The 19,665-nt window shown below is 37.7% G+C and overlaps 1 long non-coding RNA gene across 4 annotated transcripts in view; it reads left to right on the top strand.

Annotated features, from left to right (window-relative positions):
* The window catches only part of LOC307188332, a 66,491-nt gene extending 50,326 nt beyond the window's left edge, over positions 1–16,165 (top strand). For 3 of the 4 annotated variants that reach the window (XR_013828897.1, XR_013828898.1, XR_013828900.1), the window contains 2 exons: positions 11,795–12,215; positions 13,018–16,165. This is a non-coding gene — a long non-coding RNA (uncharacterized lncRNA). The remainder of the gene's footprint in view (positions 1–11,794; positions 12,216–13,017) is intronic. The other variant, XR_013828899.1, reaches the window with a different exon arrangement.
* Positions 16,166–19,665: the final 3,500 nt, after the last annotated feature.

Raw genomic sequence — 19,665 nt, 5'->3', positions numbered from 1 at the left:
GCAGGCAGACTCTCAACAACTGTGCCACCAGGGAAGCCCCATAATCTCATGATTTTTTGTATCTTTGTGGTATTGGTGGTTATTTCTCCTCTTTCATTTATTATTTTGTTGTTTGTGTCTTCTTTTCTTCTTAGTCTGGCTAAAGGTTTATCAATTTTGTTTTTCTTTTCAAAAAACCAGCTCTTGGTTTCATTATCTTTTCTATTTTTTAATTGCTATTTTATTTATTATCTTTTTTGGGGGGCCCCACCGTGGGGCATGTAGGATCTCTTTTTTTAAATTTTTAATTAATTTATTTATTTTTATACAGCAGGTTTTTATTATCCATTTTATACATATTACTGTTAAGGTTAACACTATATATATATCAATCCCAATCTCCCAATTCATCACACCACGACCCCCTGGCACTTTCCCCCCTTGGTGTCCATACGTTTGTTCTCTGCACCTGTGTCTCAGTTTCTGCCCTGCAAACTGATTCATCTGTACCATTTTTCTAGGTTCCACATATATGCATAATATACGATATTTGGTTTTCTCTTTCTCACTTCACTCTGTATGACAGTCTCTAGATTCATCCACATCTCTACAAATGACCCAATTTTGTTCCTTTTTATGGCTGAGTAATACTCCATTGTATATATATATCACATCTTCTTTATCCATTCATCTGTCGATGGGCGTTTAAGTTGCTTCCGTGTCCTGGCTATTATAAAGAGTGCTGCAATGAACACTGGGGTGCATGTGTCTTTTTGAATTATGTTTTCTCTTGGTATATGCTCAGTAGTTGGATTGCTGGGTCATATGGTAATTCTATTTTTAGTTTTTTAAAGAACCTCCATACTCTATACTCCATACTCTATACTCTATAGTATAGTCCCTACTCTATAGTTCTCTATAGTGGCTGTATCAATGTACATTACCCCCAGCAGTACAAGAGGGTTCCCTTTTCTCCACACCCTCTCCAGCATTTATTGTTTGTAGATTTTCTGATGATGCCCATTCTAACTCATGTGAGGTGATACCTCATTTTAGTTTTGATTTGCATTTCTCTAATAATTAGTAATGTTGAGCAGCTTTTCATGTGCTTCTTGGCCATCTGTATATCTTCTTTGGAGAAATGTCTATTTAGGTCTTCTGTCCATTTTTGGATTGGGTTGTTTGTTATTTTAATATTGAGCTGTTTGAGGTGTTTATATATTTTGGAAATTAATCCTTTGTCTGTTGATTCATTTGCAAATATTTTCTCCCACTCTGAGGGCTGTCTTTTTGTCTTGTTTGTAGTTTCCTTTGTTTTGCAAAAACTTTTAAGTTTCATTAGGTCACATTTGTTTATTTTTGTTTTTATTTCCATTACTCTAGGAGGTGGATCACAAAAGATCTTGCTGTGATTTATGTCAAAGAGTGTTCTTCCTATGTTTTCTTCTAAGAGTTTTATAGTGTCCAGTCTTACATTTAGGTCTCTAATCCATTTTGAGTTTATTTTTGTGTATGGTGTTAAGGAGTGTTCTAATTTCATTCTTTTACATGTAGCTGTCCAATCCTCCCAGCACCACTTATTGAGGACTGTCTTTTCTCCATTGTATATCCTTGCCTCCTTTGTCATAGGTTAGTTGACCATAGGTGCATGGGTTTATCTCTGGGCTTTCTATCCTGTTCCATTGATCTATATTTCTCTTTTTGTGCCAGTACCATATTGTCTTCATTACTGTAGCTTTGTAGTAATCTGAGGTCTGGGAGCCTGATTCCTCCAGCTCCATTTTTTCCCTGAAGACTGCTTTGGCTACTCAGGGTCTTTTGTGTCTCCATACAAATTTTAAGATTTTTTGTTCTAGTTCTGTAAAAAATGCCATTGGTAATTTGATAGGGATTGCATTGAATCTGTAGATTGCTTTGAGTAGTACAGTCATTTTCACAATATTGATTCTTCCAATCCAAGAACATGGTATATCTCTCCATCTGTTTGTATCATCTTTAATTTCTTTCATCAGTGTCTTATAGTTTTCTGCATACAGGTCTTTTGTCTCCCTAGGTAGGTTTATTCCTAGGTATTTTATTCTTTTTGTTGCAATAGTAAACAGGAGTGTTTCCTTAATTTCTCTTTCAGATTTTTCATCATTAGTGTATAGGATTGCAAGAGATTTCTGTGCATTAATTTTGTATCCGGCAACTTTACCAGATTCATTGATTAGCTCTAGTAGTTTTCTTGTGGCATCTTTAGGATTCTCTACGTATAGTATCATGTCATCTGCAAGCAGTGACAGTTTTACTTCTTCTTTTCCAATTTGTATTCTTTTAATTTCTTTTTCTTCTCTGATTGCTGTGGCTAGGACTTTCAAAACTATATTGAATAATAGTGGTGAGAGTGGACATACTTGTCTTGTTCCTGATCTTAGAAGAAATGCTTTCAGTTTTTCACCATTGAGAATAATGTTTGCTGTGGGTTTGTCATACATGGCCTTTATTATGTTGAGGTAGGTTCCCTCTATGCCCACTTTCTGGAGAGTTTTTTTTTCAATCATAAATTGGTGTTGACTTTTGTTAAAAGCTTTCTCTGCATCTATTGAGATGATCATATGGTTTTTCTTCTTCAATTTGTTAATATGGTGTATCACATTGATTGATTTGAGTATATTGAAGAACCCTTGCATCCCTCGGATAAATCCCACTTGATCATGGTGTATGATCCTTTTAATGTGTTGTTGGATTCTGTTTGCTAGTATTTTGTTGAGGATTTTTGCATCTATATTCATCAGTGATATTGGTCTGTAATTTTCTTTTCTTGTAGTATCTTTGTCTGGTTTTGGTATCAGGGTGATGGTGGCCTCATAGAATGAGTTTGGGAGTGTTCCTTCCTCAGCAATTTTTTGGAAGAGTTTGAGAAGGATGGATGTTATCTCTTCTTTAAATGTTTGATAGAATTCACCTGTGAAGCCATCTGGTCCTGGACTTTCGTTTGTTGGAAGATTTTTAATCATAGTTTCAATTTCATTACTTGTGATTGGTCTGTTCATATGTTCTATTTCTTCCTTGTTCAGTCTCAGAAGGTTGTGGTTTTCTAAGAATTTGTCCATTTCAATTTTATTGGCATAGTTGCTTGTAGTAGTCTCTTAGGATGCTTTGTATTTCTGCAGTGTCTGTTGTAACTTCTTTTTCATTTCTAATTTTAATGATTTGAGTCCTCTCCCTCTTTTTCTTGATGAGTCTGGCTAATCCTTTATCAGTTTTGTTTATCTTCTCAAAGAACGAGCTTTTAGTTTCATTGATCTTTGCTATTGCTGTCTTTGTTTCTATTTCATTTATTTCTCCTCTGATCTTTATGATTTTTTTCCTTATACTAACTTTGGGTTTTGTTTTTTCTTCTTTCTCTAGTTCTTTTAGGTGTAAGTTTAGATTGTTTACTTGAGATGTTTGTTGTTTCTTGAGGTAGGATTGTATTGCTATAAACTTCCCTCTTAGAACAGCTTTTGCTCCATCCCATAGGTTTTGGATCATAGTGTTTTCATTGTCATTTGTTTATAGGTATTTTTTGATTTCCTCTTTTATTTCTTCAGTGATCTCTTGGTTATTTAGTAACATTTTGTTTACTCTCCATGTGTTTGTGTTTTTTATGTTTTTTTTCCCTGTAATTGATTTCTAATCTCATAGCGCTGTAGTCAGAAAAGGTGCTTGATATGATTTCAATTTTCTTAAATTTACTGAGGCTTGATTTGTGACTGAAGATGTGGTCAATCCTGGAGAATGTTCTGTGAGCACTTGGGAAGAATGTGTAATCTGCTGTTTTTTGATGGAATGTCCTATAAATATCAGTTAAATCTATCTGGTCTATTGTGTCATTTAGAGCTTGTGTTTCCTTATTAATTTTCTCTTTGGATGATCTGTCCTTTGATGTAAGTGAGGTGTTAAAGTCCCCCACTATTATTGTGTTACTGTCAATTTCCTCTTTTAGAGTTGTTAGCAGTTGCCTTATGTACTGAGGTGCTCCTATGTTACAAACATATATATTTATAATTGTTATGTCTTCTTCTTGGATTGATCCCTTGATCATTATGTAGTGTCCTTCCTTGTCTCTTGTAACATTCCTTTTTTAAAGTCTATTTTATCTGATATGAGTATTGCTACTCCAGCCTTCTTTTGATTTCCATTTGCATGGAATATCTTTTTCCATCCCCTCACTTTCATTCTTTATGTGTCCCTAGGTCTGAAGTGGGTCTCTTGAAGATAGCATATATATGGGTCTTGTTTTTGTATCCATTCAGCAAGCCTGTGTCTTTTGGTTGGAGCCTTTAATCCATTCATGTTTAAGGTAATTATTGATAAGTATGTTACTATTACCATTTTCTTAACTGTTTTGGGTTTGTTTTTATAAGTCCTTTTCTTCTCTTGTGGTTCCCACTTAGAGAAGTTCCTTTAGCATTTGTTGTAGACCTGCTTTGGTGGTGCTGAATTCTCTTAGCTTTTGCTTGTCTGTAAATCTTTTGATTTCTCTGTTGAATCTGAATGAGATCCTTGCCAGGTAGAGTAATCTTGGTTGTAGGTTCTTCCCTTCCATCACTTTAAATATGTCATGCCACTTCCTTCTGGCTTGTAGAGTTTCTGCTGAGAAGTCAGCTGTTATCTTATGGGAGTTCCCTTGTGTGTTATTTGTCGTTTTTTCCTTGTTGCTTTCAATAATTTTTCTTTGTCTTTAATTTTTGCCAATTGGATTACTATGTGTCTCAGCGTGTTTCTCCCTTGGTTTATCCTGTATGGGACTCTCTGCGCTTCCTGGAGTTGGATGGCTATTTCCTTTCCCATGTTATGGACGTTTTCAACTATAATCTCTTCAAATATTTTCTTGGGTCATTTCTCTCTCCCCTTTCTCCTTCTGGGACCTGTATAATGCGAATGTTGTTGCGTTTAATGTTGTCCCAGAGCTCTCCTAGGTTGTCTTCATTTCTTTTCATTCTTTTTTCTTTATTCTGTTCTGCAGCAGTGAATTCCACCGTTCTGTCTTCCAGAAACTTATCCGTTCTTCTGCCTCAGTTATTCTGATATTGATTCCTTCTAGTGTATTTTTCATTTTAGTTATTGTATTGCTCATCTCTGTTTATTTGTTCGTTAATTTTTCTAGGTCTTGTTAAATATTTCTTGTATCCTCTCGATCTTTGCCTCCATTCTTTTTCCATGGTCCTGGATCGTCTTCACTACCATTATTCTGAATTCTTTTTCTGGAAGGTTGCCTCTCTCCACTTCATTTAGTTGTTTTTCTGGGGTTTTATCTTTTTTCCTTTATCTGGAACATAGCCCTCTGCCGTTTCATCTTGTCTATCTTTCTGTGAATGTGGTTTTTGTTCCACAGGCTGCAGGACTGTAGTTCTTCTTGCTTCTGCTGTTTTCCCTCTGGTGGATTAAGCTATCTATGAGGCTTGTACAAGTTTCCTGATGGGAGGGATTGCTGGTGGGTAGAGCTGGCTGTTGCACTGTTGGGCAGAGCTCAGTAGAACTTTAATCCACTTGTCTGCTGATGGGTGGGGCTGGGTTCCCTCCCTGTTGGTTGTTTGGCTTAAGACAACCCAAAACTGGAGCCTACCAGGGCTCTTTGGTGGGGCTAATGGCGGACTCTGGAAGGGCTCACTCCAAGGAGTACTTCCCAGACCTTCTGCTGCCAGTGTCCTTGTCCTCACGGTGAGACACAGCCACCCCCAACCTCTGCAGGAGACCCTCCAACACTAGCAGGTAGGTCTGGTTCAGTCTCCTATGGGGTCACTGCTCCGGCCCCTGGGTCCCAATGCACACACTACTTTGTGTGTGTCCTCCAAGACTGGAGTCTCTGTTTCCCCCAGTCCTGTTGATGTCCTGTAATCCAATCCCACTAGGCTTCAAAGTCTGATTCTTCAGGAATTCCTCCTCCTGTTGCCAGACCCCCAGGTTGGGAAGCCTGACGTGGGGCTCAGAACCTTCACTCCAGTTGGTGGACTTCTGTGGTATAAGTGTCCTCCATTTTGTTAGTCACCCACCCAGCAGTTATGGGATTTGATTTTATTGTGATTGCGCCCCTCCTACCGTCTCATTTTGGCTTTTCCTTTGTCTTTGGATGTGGGGTATCTTTTCTGGTGAGTTCCAGTTTCTTCATGTTGATGATTGTTCAGCAGTTAGTTGTGACTCCAGTGCTCTCACAATAGGGAGTGAGAGCATGTCCTTCTACTCCGCCATCTTGAACCAGTCTCTCTATTTATTATCTTTCCGATCATTGTTATTGTTTTCCTCCCGCTACTTTGGGCTTGGTTTGTTTTTCTCTAATGCCTTTAGGTGATAGGTTAGTATGTTTATTTTAGATTTTTCTTGTTTCTTGAGGAAGGCCTGTAACGGTATAAATTTCCATCTTAGGACTACTTTTGCTGCATACAATAGGTTTTGGTGTGTACTTTCCGTTTTCATTTGTCCGAAGGTATTTTCTGATTTCCTCTTTGACTTCGTCACTGAGCCATTGGCTTTTTAGTAGCACGTTGGTTAGTCTCCACGTGTTTGTTCTTTTTCCATTTTTCTTTCAGCAACTGATTTCTAGTTCCATACATTTATGGTTGGAAAAACTGCTTGATATAATTTCTGTCCTCTTAAATTTGTTGAGATTTGTTTTGTGGTCAGCATGAAATCTATCCTGGAGAATGTCCTATGTGCACTTGGCAAGAATGTGTATTCTGTTGTTTTTGGATGTAATGTCCTACTGTCTGTTAAGTCCAGCTGCTCTATTGTATCATTTAAGATCACTGTTGAGTTATTAATTTTTTGTCTGGATGGTGTGTCCATTGATGTAAGTGGGAGGTCAAATTCCCTTAGTATTATTGTAAATATCTTCTTTTATGTTGGTTAGTATCAATATTTGCTTTTATATTTAGTGGCTTCTGTATTGGGTGTGCATATGTTAAGGAGCATAATATCCTCTTCTTGTACTAACCCTTTTATCATTATATAATACCCTTCTTTTTCTTTTATTATAGTCTTGGTTCAAAGTCTATTTTGTCTGATATGATTATTGCTACCCCCACTTTCTTCTTGTATCTGTTTGCATGAAATATCTTTTTCTATCCATGCACTTTCAGTCTCTATGTGTCTTTAGCTCTGAAATGAGTGCCTCTTAACATATAGAAACATTTTTTTTTCCAGTCAGCCACCTATGTCTTTTGAATGGGTCATTTAGTCTGTTGACATTTAAGGTAATTATTGACAGGTATGTACTTATTGCCATTTTATTGTTTTCCATTTGTTTTTGTAGTCCTTCTCTGTTCATTTTCTCTTCTCTTTGTTTCTTTGCCTTGTTTTGAAGATTTTCTTTAGCAGTGTGCTTTTGTTCCTTTCTTTTTAGTTTTCATATATCTTTTGTAGGCTTTTGATTTGTGGTTACCATGGGGTTCATAAATGTTGACCTATATCTGTTTGTTTTAAACTACTAGTCATTTAAGTTTAAACACACTCTAAAAGATCTATGTTTTCTTCTCCTCTCCCCCACATTTCATTTTTTGATGTTGTATTTTACATATTCATGTTTATCCCCATTTATTGTAATTTTAGTTGCTTTTATGATTCTTCCCTTTTCTTTTTTTCTTTTAAGCCTACAGCACCCAGTATTCCCAGGTTGTCTCCCATCCAAGTACTAACCAGGCCGATGCTGCTTAGCTTCCAAATCAGACAAAATAGGACATGTTCAGGGTGGTATGAAAGTAGACCTTTTCTCTTTTAATATTCATACTTAAGTGGTTGATCCTCAGTCCTTACTATATATTTCCCTCACCTAGTGGGATTTTCCCTTTAATATAGAGTCTTATTCCTTTTCCACTTAGAGAAATCTCTTTAACATTTCTTTTAGTGTAGTTTTAGTGTTGATGAACTTTTTAAGTCTTTGCTTCTCTGATAAGTTTTTTTTTTAAATAAATTTATTTATTTTTGGCTGTGTTGGGTCTTCATTGCTGCACAAAGGCTTTCTCTAGTTGCAGCAAGCAGAGGCTACTCTTCGTTGCGGTGCACGGGCTTATCACTGTGGTGGCTTCTCTTGTTGCGGAACATGGGCTCTAGGCACGTGGGCTTCAGTAGTTGTGGCGCACAGGCTCAGTAGTTGTGGCTCACGGGCTCTAGAGTGCAGGCTCAGTAGTTGTGGAGCATGGGCTTAGTTGCTCTGCAGCATGTGGGATCTTCCCCGACCAAGGATTGAACCCGTGTCCCCTGCGTTGGTAGGCGGATTCTCAACCACTGAGCCACCAGGGAAGTCCCTCTGATAAATTTTTATCTCTTCTATTCTAAATGATGATATTTCTGGGTAGAGTATTCTAGGTTGCAGGTTTTTCCCTTTCAGCAAAAAGGAAAGGGAATATATCATGCCAGTTATTTCTGGACCTCAGAGTTTCTGAGAAAAATCAGCTTATAGTCTTATGGTGATTCCCTTATATATGAGTCTTCGTTTTTCTCTTGTTGCCTTTAGAATTCACTCTTTATCTTTAACTTTTGCCATTTTAATTATGATATGTTTTGGTGTGGGTCTGTTTGGATTCGTTTAGTTTGGAAACCCTCTGTGCTTTCTGTTCCTGGATATCTGTTTCCACCTTCATCTTTGGGAAGTTTTCAGCCATAATTTCCTCAAATACATTTTCATTCCCCTTCTCTCTTTCTTCTCCTTCTGGGAACCTAATAATGTAAATATTCATTTACTTCATATTATCCCAGAAATCTCTTAAGCTGTTTTCATTTTTTAAATTTGTTTTTCTTTATGCTGTTTTGATTGGGTGACTTCCGTTATTCTATCTTCCAGATCACTTATGCCTTCTTCAGTATCACCTAGGCTGCTGTTTAGTCCATCCTTTAAAAAGTATTTCAGGTGGGTGGTTTGTTGAATCTGTGGATGCAGAACCCACAGGTATGACGGTCCATCTATGTCCATCATTTCTGTGTATTTCTGTAGTATATGTTCCTTTAAAGAAAATTGTTTGATTTAGAAATATATTAGTACAAGTATATGAGTACATATCTAATTTTTCTAACTCCTGCCCTATTGCCTTACAAAGAAGTTTACCTAGTCATATTCCCAACCATGTATGAGAATATCTTTTTTCTCCCCTCTTGCTAACACGATGGCTTTTACCTACAATTTATTTTGGCCAACAATTAACTTCTTATTGAGAGATTTCCTCAAATGTGTTTACATTCTTTGGTTTACCTTAAGTGACATCCTGGAAAAGCTGAAATGAATATAATCTTTCTCTGTTCTCTTCTATTTTACGCTGCACCAGTCTCTCAGATAATGTGAGCCAAGTGAAGTACAAACCTATCACTGTTGCTGGGTGGATGCTGCTGCCTGCTGCATTCACATTTTATTCTGGATTTTGAGGGTGAGGGATGGATTTACCAGAGAGATTTGCAGTTGGGTTGACTTGACTTCCTTTGACAGAAAGCCCAGGCCACAGCAAATTGGGAACTCACTCACTCTGAGGAGTGAGGTCTCCATGATTGGGCATGAGCAGAATAAAAATGGAAAACAGAGATATTTATGTTTAAATTCTCATTAGGATAGGACTTTTAAAAACTAGATCTTTTCTTTTTTATGGCCAAAATAAGAGGTGAGGTTGCATTCAAAGAACTTTGTGGGAAGTTAATAACAGTGGCTGATCTATTCTCTTTGAGTTGGATCTCTATGCTGCTAACTGGTACTTGCTATAAAATCTTGTCTGGTGAACTCAGGAGAACAGAGAGCTAAGGGAAAAAACAACCTGCCATAGGAAATAGAGATAGATGATGGATTCACAGATAATGTTACACAAAGTTAAGTGTTGTACCTCTGTAGTCTTTGAGAGGTTTGGTTGTTAACAATAAAGTGACATTATTTCAGCACCTGAAGTTTTCTTCATAGTGTCCTACATGTTACTAGGGCTTGAAAATAGTCACATGAAGGTGAGCACAAGCTTTTTACTGTGATTCTTTGATTTTTTGGTTTTGTTTTGTTTGTTTGGTTTTGGTTTGCCTTGTTTTTCTTTACAGGGATTTGCATACATATTTGTAAAAATTAAAAAATCAGGAGAGTACAGATAAGCATCTAAATTTGTTCCTTATCACTCATATTAACAGATTACAAAGAATGGTTTAAAGCAACACACATTTGTTATCAATCTTCTATATATCAAAAGTCTGGAATGACGTGGCTGTGTTCTCTGCTCACAGAAATGGCCAGTATATCCTCCCCCCGGAACAGGGTTGATATTGACCACGTCATCGTTCTGACCATCTCCCATGAGGGGTTGCCCTCATGGTCTCATGCTCCTCTGGGATCCTCTTTATTGACCTGAATTCTATCCCCCACGATTTATTTCAGCTCACCTGAAAGAAAGTGGCTCAGGAGAAAGACTAGAACTGTGGAGCCCCAGAACTGATCTCTGTCATCTGTTTCTTCAAGAAGTAGAGAAACAGAGATCTTCATAAAGAAATGATCTATATGAGGGCTGAGATGCTCCAGCGATTAGAGCAGAGAAGAAAACCTAAAAGACAGTGGAGGTACTAAAAGCCCAGACTGGGAAAGCAGGGTCCTCTTTGTTTTTCATCTCAGGTGGGGACCCTTCTTGGGAAAGGGTACATTTCCTCTTGAGAGGCCATCATGACAAGGGACTTGTTTTGATCCAGCTGAGTCATTCTTGTTTCCACTAGGCTTTGGGGATCTACATTCTAGACTTTGTTTAATGGTCAGGCTTTTTCCTTGCATGAGAATCTCCCTGGAATTTTAGTCTGAGATGCAATTTTTTGGGCCTTATCCCCAGAAGTTTTTAACAGGCCCTGTAGCGGCTGTAATGTAGGCATTCTATACTGTGCAGCTAGTGCCCAGGGATTGGAACCCTGTCTGCTGTATGATATCACAGTTACTCATCTAAGGGTAATACTGCCTTCTCTGTTTTACATTATATATTCTTCTCTATTATACATGAGATCACTATGTTCAAAGAGAGTAATGAAATCATCATATGAAGCATACTTGGTACTTGGTGGAGGTGGTATTTGCATCTTGGATTGCTTTTCCTAGGACTGTGCTTTTATTGATTTAGGACTGACCTAGGATAAAATATGAATGGAAATATGGTTGGGACTAGAAGACATTGGTAAAAGTTAGTTACTCTTGGTACCTGGTATTTATGTGCTTGACAAATACTTACTGAATATTCTATCTGGCAGGCTCTTGAGGAGGCAGTGGGGAGGAGGGATGAACAAGGCACACAGAGTGCCTGCTCTCAGGAAGTTGACCTCTAGCACAGGAGCCAGATGTGTTACAGAGAATCTCACACACACACACACACACACACACACACACACACGTATATATATATATATATACTGTGATGTATTTAATACTCATGTGTTCCTTGGTTCCATTGGCTCAGCAGGATTGAAAACTGAGTATAAATATAGGACTACTGAAGAGTGATAAAAAATTATTTTTAGGAATGATCCTTAGATATTTTTGTTTTAATGGTGGAAATATGTATTTTGATCCAATGTCCCCTGAAACTCAGCCATTGTAGGTTCCTGGTGCTTACGGATAGAAAAGATTGTGGCCAAGACTTACTTGTGTGGTGGCTCTGCTGCCACCAAGTGGTGTGGGAACTTGGGAAAATCTCCGTATTTCTCGGGATGTTATTTTCCTCATCAATAAGATAAGGTTGTTATTCAAATTTTCCAAAGTCCCTCCCTGTTCAGTTTTTTTCTGAGTGGATGAGGGACTGAGATGTGTATTAAATGTGCCCTGGGAACTGCAGGTAGTTCCTTGTTTGTGTATCTCTTACAGGGAGCTGAACTGAGCCCACACACTGAAAACACAGAACTGAGGCAGGAGACGGAAGAAAGAAAATCAGCAGGTTTGGAGGATGAGAAAAACCCAAAGAAAAGCAAGATAATGGTGGAGGAGGTGGTTGCCAAGGAAGGTGAGAATGACCAGCTGAGTTCAGAAAAGTCAAGAGAAAGTGAGGAATGCACACAGCATCATCCAGGTCCTCAATGAGCAGCCTGAGCTGAGCAGGGAGAACTGAGAGAGTAACTTACTGCACAGTGAACTTGTGCACCTGCCAAGGAGATCCACAGGACAGATCAGGGCTGGTTTATACTGCTGGGAACACCAATTCCAGGTGGAGGAGGATGGGACCTTGATGCTCTGCCCTAGACCCCCAAACCTCAAACTTGGAACTGCCCACATAGTGGATGCCCTCCAAGTAAGTGTGCATTAAAACAGATAAATAATGTTTGGAGAAGAATTACTCATTCTTACCAGGGACGAGGCTAAGGGGACCCTTGTTTCTAAAGCAGAGATAGTAATAATATTCTTCTGCATTTACAGTTTGGAAGGCTTTATACACAACATCTCTTAACTGTATGTTGACTGCTTAATTTGCCTTATGCTGTGTTAACAGCTTGGAGTTCAGATATCAGTAATATTTCCATGAGGAAATTAAAGCAGTGAGAGGAAGACAACAAGTGCATAGTGTCAACAAAATGTGATGGCCCTCCTCAGTTGGGGTGTTGAGGCAGCCTAGAGGATGGGAGGGGAGGCCAAGGACGTCTCTTCCTAATGACAGAGTGAACCATTGAGAGGAATCCCTGAGGACAGTCGTGTCTTCATCAGAGTCACCACAGGTGAGTGTCCTAGGACAAGGATAGTGTAGGGAAGGCTCCTCTCTAAGGAAGAGGTTTGCTACATCCTGGGAGAAAGCAGAGCATCCTTGACAGGACAGTTGGGCAGGAATGTAGTTGAGATGAGTGGAGATTTGCAACCATGTTTACTCAGTCAGTGAACAAATGTTGCCAAGAGCCTTCTCAGTGCTTGACTCAGCGCCAGGAGTCATGTACACCGAGATGAATAAAATATTATCCCAAATTTCATAGAGTTCTCCATCTAGTAACAACAAAATCATGAGAAGTGTAGTGGTGGTGGGTTCATCAGACAAAGTGGTCAGTGCTGGCTAGGCCTGACCTCTTGGATGGTCCTAGTCTTCCTTCTGTTTTTTTTTCCAACAGCTGCATGGTCTCTTCTGGTCCAAGAACCCTGGTTCTCAGTTAGCTTTGAGCTCTCAGGATCCAACTAACACCTGGGCTCCATGTTGCCTCAAATCAATCAACACTGCCAAGGTCTCCAGAGAAAACTGCTAATATCAGTAGTTACTGACTATGTCCTGGCCAGCTGGAGAGATAACGAGGCAAGTTTGATACGTCTTATAGTACCACTCTTTTCATAATGATTTGTGGTTAATGGTTTTCTCTCTGAGAATTTAGATACTTTCCAGACTTCAAGATTCTCTCTATATCAAAAATAATTTGAATATCGACTATATTCCTAGAATTGAAGAATGTGGTGTTTTAACCGCAATTTTTAGATCAAATAACTAAAGTAAAAAAGGAGTAAAGCAAATTCCAAGTTTGCAGTGAGACTGTAGGATGGTCTGGGACTAAAATCCTGGTTTTTGATATTCAAGTGTTTGAAAAACCCAGTGAGTTCTGTTTTCTTGGAAAAAAAAATAACCTAACACTTCCTAATTCCCTCCTCTACTTGTCCTATCAAGGTCTATAAAATATAACATTTCTGCTCACCTAGATAACTTGGATTCTAAATTAGTTGAGCTCCATGAAAACATTTACTGAGCCCTTATGGGTAAATCATTGCTAATTCCTCTGGGGGATACAGAAGGTGGGTGTATACATCTTTACTGAAAAGAGTTTAAAGTGACGGTTCCAGCTCACCCTGGGTATCTGTAGGTGAGAACATCAGTAGCAGACACCAATAGGCTCATCTTGGTCAAAGGGAAGGTATGAGCAGGAGCAATGACAGCGCCTGGCTTTCTATTTCCTGAAGAGTCAGGTCAAAAGCATCTAGAGAGTCTCCTGCAGAAGGTGTCCTGGCTGCAAACTGTCATCTTTGACTGTCAGGAATCCTTAGTATGGGCTCCCGCCTTGTGTTTCATTTCATAGATTCTGTTTAGATTTTAGCAAATTCAAGAGAAAAGGCAGAGAGATAGACTTGAAAAAATGAATAATGTGTGGTTGGGCAATGACTCTAAAAAAATTAAGGTTCCACTTAGTAAGTGAGGTTTTAGGGAATACAATTCATGGGTGGGGTTTAGTGTCATGTAGGAGAGAACATTTACTGCATGTAGCGCATCTAATGACTTGCGAAGGCGACAGGTTCCTCAAGTGAACCAAATGATGGCCCTACCTACCAAATGAAAGAGAGAGAAACTCACTTCCTTTGGTCTTACAGAAACAGGAGGCCCTTTAATGCACTTAAATAACTCAGGAATTTCTGGACATGGATGGGTAACATCTGGTCCACAGGATCCCAGACACATTATCTTGGTGCCTGCTTCTTCACAAGGCAAGTTCCAAGGGAAGGACCACAGTTACCCCCTCGTGGTCTCCTGGGGAAGATACACAAGGATCCCTTTGTTCATGCTAGGGTAGGTCTGAGAAAACCCTCCAATCTGTCACATTCAGACCAAATGAAAGTTCATAGAAGTTAGTGGGGTCCCAGCTTCACCGACTCCACCGCGAACTTCACATCCACCACCACGTGCTCTTTGTCTTGGATGAGATTTCCGCCAACATAGTCAGGCTTTGGAGGGGGGAAGAAAGTCACAACTGAAAAACAAGAAAGAAAACAACCTAATCTAAAAAGAATAGTACCTGTGCAATTTTATGGACATCACGGGAACACTTCTAGGGTTCTAATTTGGCTTTGTCTTGATTTGCTGTTCTAGATTGTGCCTTTTTGTAGTGTCTTAATTTTACTAAACTTTGTTGACATTAGAAAAGGTGCCTTTTGTTATTGTTGTTTTGTTTTTCATTCCAATAATAGTTGACACCTAAGTTAACAGTATTGTGACCAGCAGAATAATGACGCCCCAGGATGTCCCTGATGCAATTCGTGGAACTTGTGAGTATATTACATCACATAGCAAAGGAAACTTTACAGATGTGATTAGGATAAAGACCTTGAGATGAGGAAATTATCCTGGACTGTTCAGGTGGGCCCCATGTAACTACATGGGGCCTTAAAGGACGGAGGTAGAAGAGAAATTCAGAATGATGTGTCATGAGAAGAACTCTAAAAACTGCTGTTGCTAGTTTTGAAGATGGAGGAAGGGGCCACAAGCCAAGGACTGTGGGTCGCCTCTAAAAATTTTTTAGAAAAGGCAAGGAAACAGATTATTCCCTAGAGCCTCCAGAAGGTAAGGCAGCCTTGTTGATCACTTGATTTTAGTCCAGTGAGATCTTTGTTGGATTCTTAAACTATAGCACTGAAATATAATAAATGTATATTCTTTTAAGCCACTAAACTTATGGTCACTTGTTACAGCAGCAATAGAAAACCAATTCAACTGTCTCATTCATTCACTTTAGCAATAATAAACCCTGTATAAATTCTTCAGATTGTTTGTCTCTCTTAGACTGACAGGTCAAGAGATATTTGTACATGTTGGAAGCATTATATTAGGTAACTGCCATTTTCTTTCCTTTCCATCTTTTTCTAGGGGACTCTCACCCTGTTTCCTGCACAGGACCCAGTATGGTTCTTATTTGAATTATGGCAAATTTGAAGACATTGGTGGTCATGCAGGTTGATTTATTTTTTTAAGAATGGGCTCTTTCTCTGACACATAGAAGGAAAGAATATAATTTATGAAAAGTTAAATATTGGAGAATCCTCGATTTAAAAGATATATTTTTAGAAACATTGTTTTTTATTAGGGTGAAGTCTTACTTTTCAAGGAGTGAAATGCGAGAATGGCTTTTAAGACTTTCCCCCCAAAATAATTTGTGACTGGATCCTGACCAGATGTGAGCTTTATATGATTTATATGTTGTTGCTTTCATAAATATTGTGTCCATAAGATGAAGTTCTTAGAAGCAATATTTGAGTTTTCTATTGATTACTGATTATACCATCAATGCCTACCAGCCCTGGCAGCACAGAGATTTAGGAAGAATTGCTGGGATGCTTGAATAACTGCAGGGCAAGAGGTCCTCAAATTTGACTACTTTGTCTTTAAGTAACACTTCATAGATTGGCTGACTATTCACCCATTCTGCTGATTCTGCCAGTGAGTTCCTCTGTACTGACAGCTAAGAGCAGAGAAAATACTTAAACAACCGAGTCTAAAATCAGAAGTCAAGGTCACTCCATCTACTATGAAAGTGGGGCATGTCTCTACCTCAGGGCTGAGTCTGTTGATGGATTTTTTGTTATTGTTGTTGTTGGTGGTGGTTGTGATGATCGTGGTTGAGTTTTGTTCAGGTTGTTGTTTTAATTTATTATTGCCTTTAGGATATAATTGTGGAGTTATAGCTTTATTTTAATTCTGGAAGGCAAAAGAACATAACTGAAAACTTTTTCCCAAGGAATGTTTTAAGATCTTTATGTCAACGTTTATGATGAGACTTATAAACTTTTCAATTAAAGTTTCTTAATTAAAGGAAAACAAATTTATTTATAGTTTTGTTTCAATGTTACAGAATTATATGTTTTAAACTATGGTATGCAGCCCACCTGCATCAGAACCACTTGGGGGTGCTTATATGAAACATGCAGATCTAGGGCCCCATACCAATTAAGTCTCTTGGGATTGGAGCCCAGGATGTAGTTTCTACAATTTCCACAGCTGATTCTAAGGCATCTTAAATTTAAAAGCCACTTCTTTTATATCTTTACACTGGTGGTTCTTACAAAATGACAAAGAGGGAAAAACATTCTTTTAAACTTAGACTTCAAGCATTAGACCATGAGCTTCTTTTTTTATTCTATTTTTAAATTCTTTGTTCTATTTCCACCCTTTTAAAAAAATCTTAAGCTCCTAGCTATCATATGTTTAGTGCTCCAAATCCTTTATAGTTATAGGAAGAATATTGGTCTGAAGTCAGACAACATGGTAGTAAATGACTTCAAATAAAGTCAACCCAGTGAATTGTTATAATATCATTCTCATTAGAAACATATTGCCTGTTCCTAATCAAATTACCTTATAATTGTCAAGTTGTTCCCTTGACAAAGCTGTTCCTAGTATTTTCCCACAAATTGTACTAAGCTGACTAGCTTGTAATTATTTACTCCAGCTAATATTCTGTCTTTAAATAATGCTATATAAAAATTTCCAGACCTTGGGTATTTAGTATGCTACAAGATACTTTGTTATTTGGGATTAGGGATGCAAAGACCATGTATTGATATTATTCACGATCCTTGACTCCCTAGAGTCCAAGTGTGCTTGAGTCATAATAGGTGCATGATTAGCACTTGTTTCCCCTTGTCACTTTCTTTCTTTCATCATGTGGAGTTGGAACTCAGAGACTGACTACATGTATGTTATGTTGCCCCTTGGATCTCAAAATGTCACCTATATTTTCCCACTGAGCCCATTTCCAATGCTGTAACTCTTCTCACAGTTCCTCTGTAGTAGAAGGCAAGAGATATATATTAATAGTAATAGCTGCAGGATGTTAGACAGGCTCTTTATGTATGTTATATCATTCTTTCCTCCCAGCAGTGCTTTTTTTTGAAAAAAAATATAGTTGATTTACAATATTGTGTTAGTTTCAGGTTTACAACAAAGTGATTCAGTTATATATAGATGTAATTTTTTTCAGATTATTTTCCATTATAGGTTATTACACTATATTTAATATAGTTACCTGTGCTATAGTGTAAATCCTTCTTATCTATTTTATGTATAGTAGTTTGTATCTGTTACTCTTACACTCCTTATTTATCTCTCCCCTCTTCCCTTTTCTTTTAGGTAACCATAAGTTTCTTTTCTATGTCTATGAGTCAGTTTCTGTTTTGTAAATAGATTCATTTGTATAATTTGTTAGATTCCACATATAAGTGATATCATATAATATCTTTGTCTGACCTATTTCACTACATTATTTTTATTGCTGAATAATATTCCAGTGTATATATATACTACATCTTCTTAACCTAATCGTCTGTTGATGGGCACTTGGGTTGTTTCCATGTCTTGGTTATTGTAAATAGTGTTGCAATGAACATTGGAATACGTGTGTCTTTTCAAAGTATGTTTTTCTCCAGATGTATGCCCAGGAATAGGATTGCTGGATCATATGGTAGCTCTATTTTTATTTTTTTAGGAACCTCTAGACTGTTTTCCATAGTGGCTGCATCATTTTACATTCCCTCTAACAGTTTAGGAGGGTTCCTTTTCTCCACACCCACTCCAGTATTTATTATTTGTAGACTTTTTGATGATAGTCATTCTTATTGGTGTGAGGTGGTACCTCATTGTAGATTTGATTTGCATTTTCTCTAATAATTAGCAATGCTGAACATCTTTTCATGTGCTTATTGGCCATCTGTATTTTTTCTTTAGATAAATGTCCATTTAAGTCTTCTGTCCATTTTTTGGGTCCTTCAATATCGAGTTGTATGACCTGTTTTTATATTTTGGATATTAACTCCTTGTCAGTCATGTTGTTTGCAAATATTTTCTCCCATTCTGTAGGTTGTCTTTCATTTTGTTGATGGTTTCCTTTGCTGTGAAAAAGCTTTTAACTAGGTCTCATTGGTTTATTTTTGCTTTTATTTCTTTTGCCTTGGGAGACTGATGTAAGAAAATATTGCTACGATAGATGTCTGAGAATGTTTTGTCTATGGTTTCTTCTAGGAGTTTTAGGCTTATATTTAGGTCTTTAATCCACTTTGAGTTTGTTTTTGTATACAGTGTGAGGGAGCATTCTAACTTCACGGATTTACATGAGGCTATTCGGCTTTCCCAAACCACTTGATGAAGAGACTGTCTTTTCTCCATTGTATATTCTTGCCTCCTTTGTTGAAGGTTGACTGTAGGTGTGTCGGTTTATTTCTGGGTTCTCTACTCTGTTCCATTGATCTATATATTTGTTTTTGTGCTGATACCATGCCGTTTTGATTACTGTAGCTTTGTAGTATTGTCTGAAGTCTGGGAGGGTTATGCCTCCACTTCTATTCTTTTTCTTCAGGATTGTTTTGGCAATTCTGGGCCTTTTCTGGTTCCATATAAATTTTAGGATTATTTGTTCTAGTTCTGTTAAAAATGTTATGGGTATTTTGACAGGGATTGCATTAAATCTGTAGAATTGCTTTGGGTAGCATGGTGATTTTGATGATATTAATTCTTCTAATTCAAGATCATGGGATAGCTTTCCTTTTCTTTGAATCATATTCAGTTTCCTTAATCAGTGTTTACAGTTTTCAGTGTATAGGTCTTTCACCACCTTGGTTAAGTTTATTCCTAGGCTTTTTTTTCTTTTTTGGCAGGATTTTAAATGAGATTTTTTTTTTTACTTTGCCTTTCTGATATTTCATTGTTAGTATAAAGAAATGCAACAAATTTCTGTATATTAATCCTGTATCCTGTTGCCTTGCTGAGTTCATTTATTCTTATAGTTTGTGGAGTCTTCTGAGATCTCTATATAGGCATCTACAAATACTGACAGTTTTATCTCTTCCCTTCCAATTTGGATATATTTTATTTCTTTTTCTTGTCTGATTGCTGTTGCTAGGACTTCCAATACTATGTTGAATAGAAGTGGTGAGAGTGGGCATCTTTGTCTTGTTCCTGAATTTAGTGAGAAGGCTTTCAGCTTTTCCCCATTTGATATTACGTTGGCTATGAGTTT

The sequence above is a fragment of the Stenella coeruleoalba genome (assembly GCF_951394435.1).
Source record: "Stenella coeruleoalba genome assembly, chromosome: 1".
NCBI lineage: Eukaryota > Metazoa > Chordata > Mammalia > Artiodactyla > Delphinidae > Stenella > Stenella coeruleoalba.
Note: the sequence above shows the minus strand (reverse complement) of the source record. Positions and strands in the feature narration are given on the sequence as shown.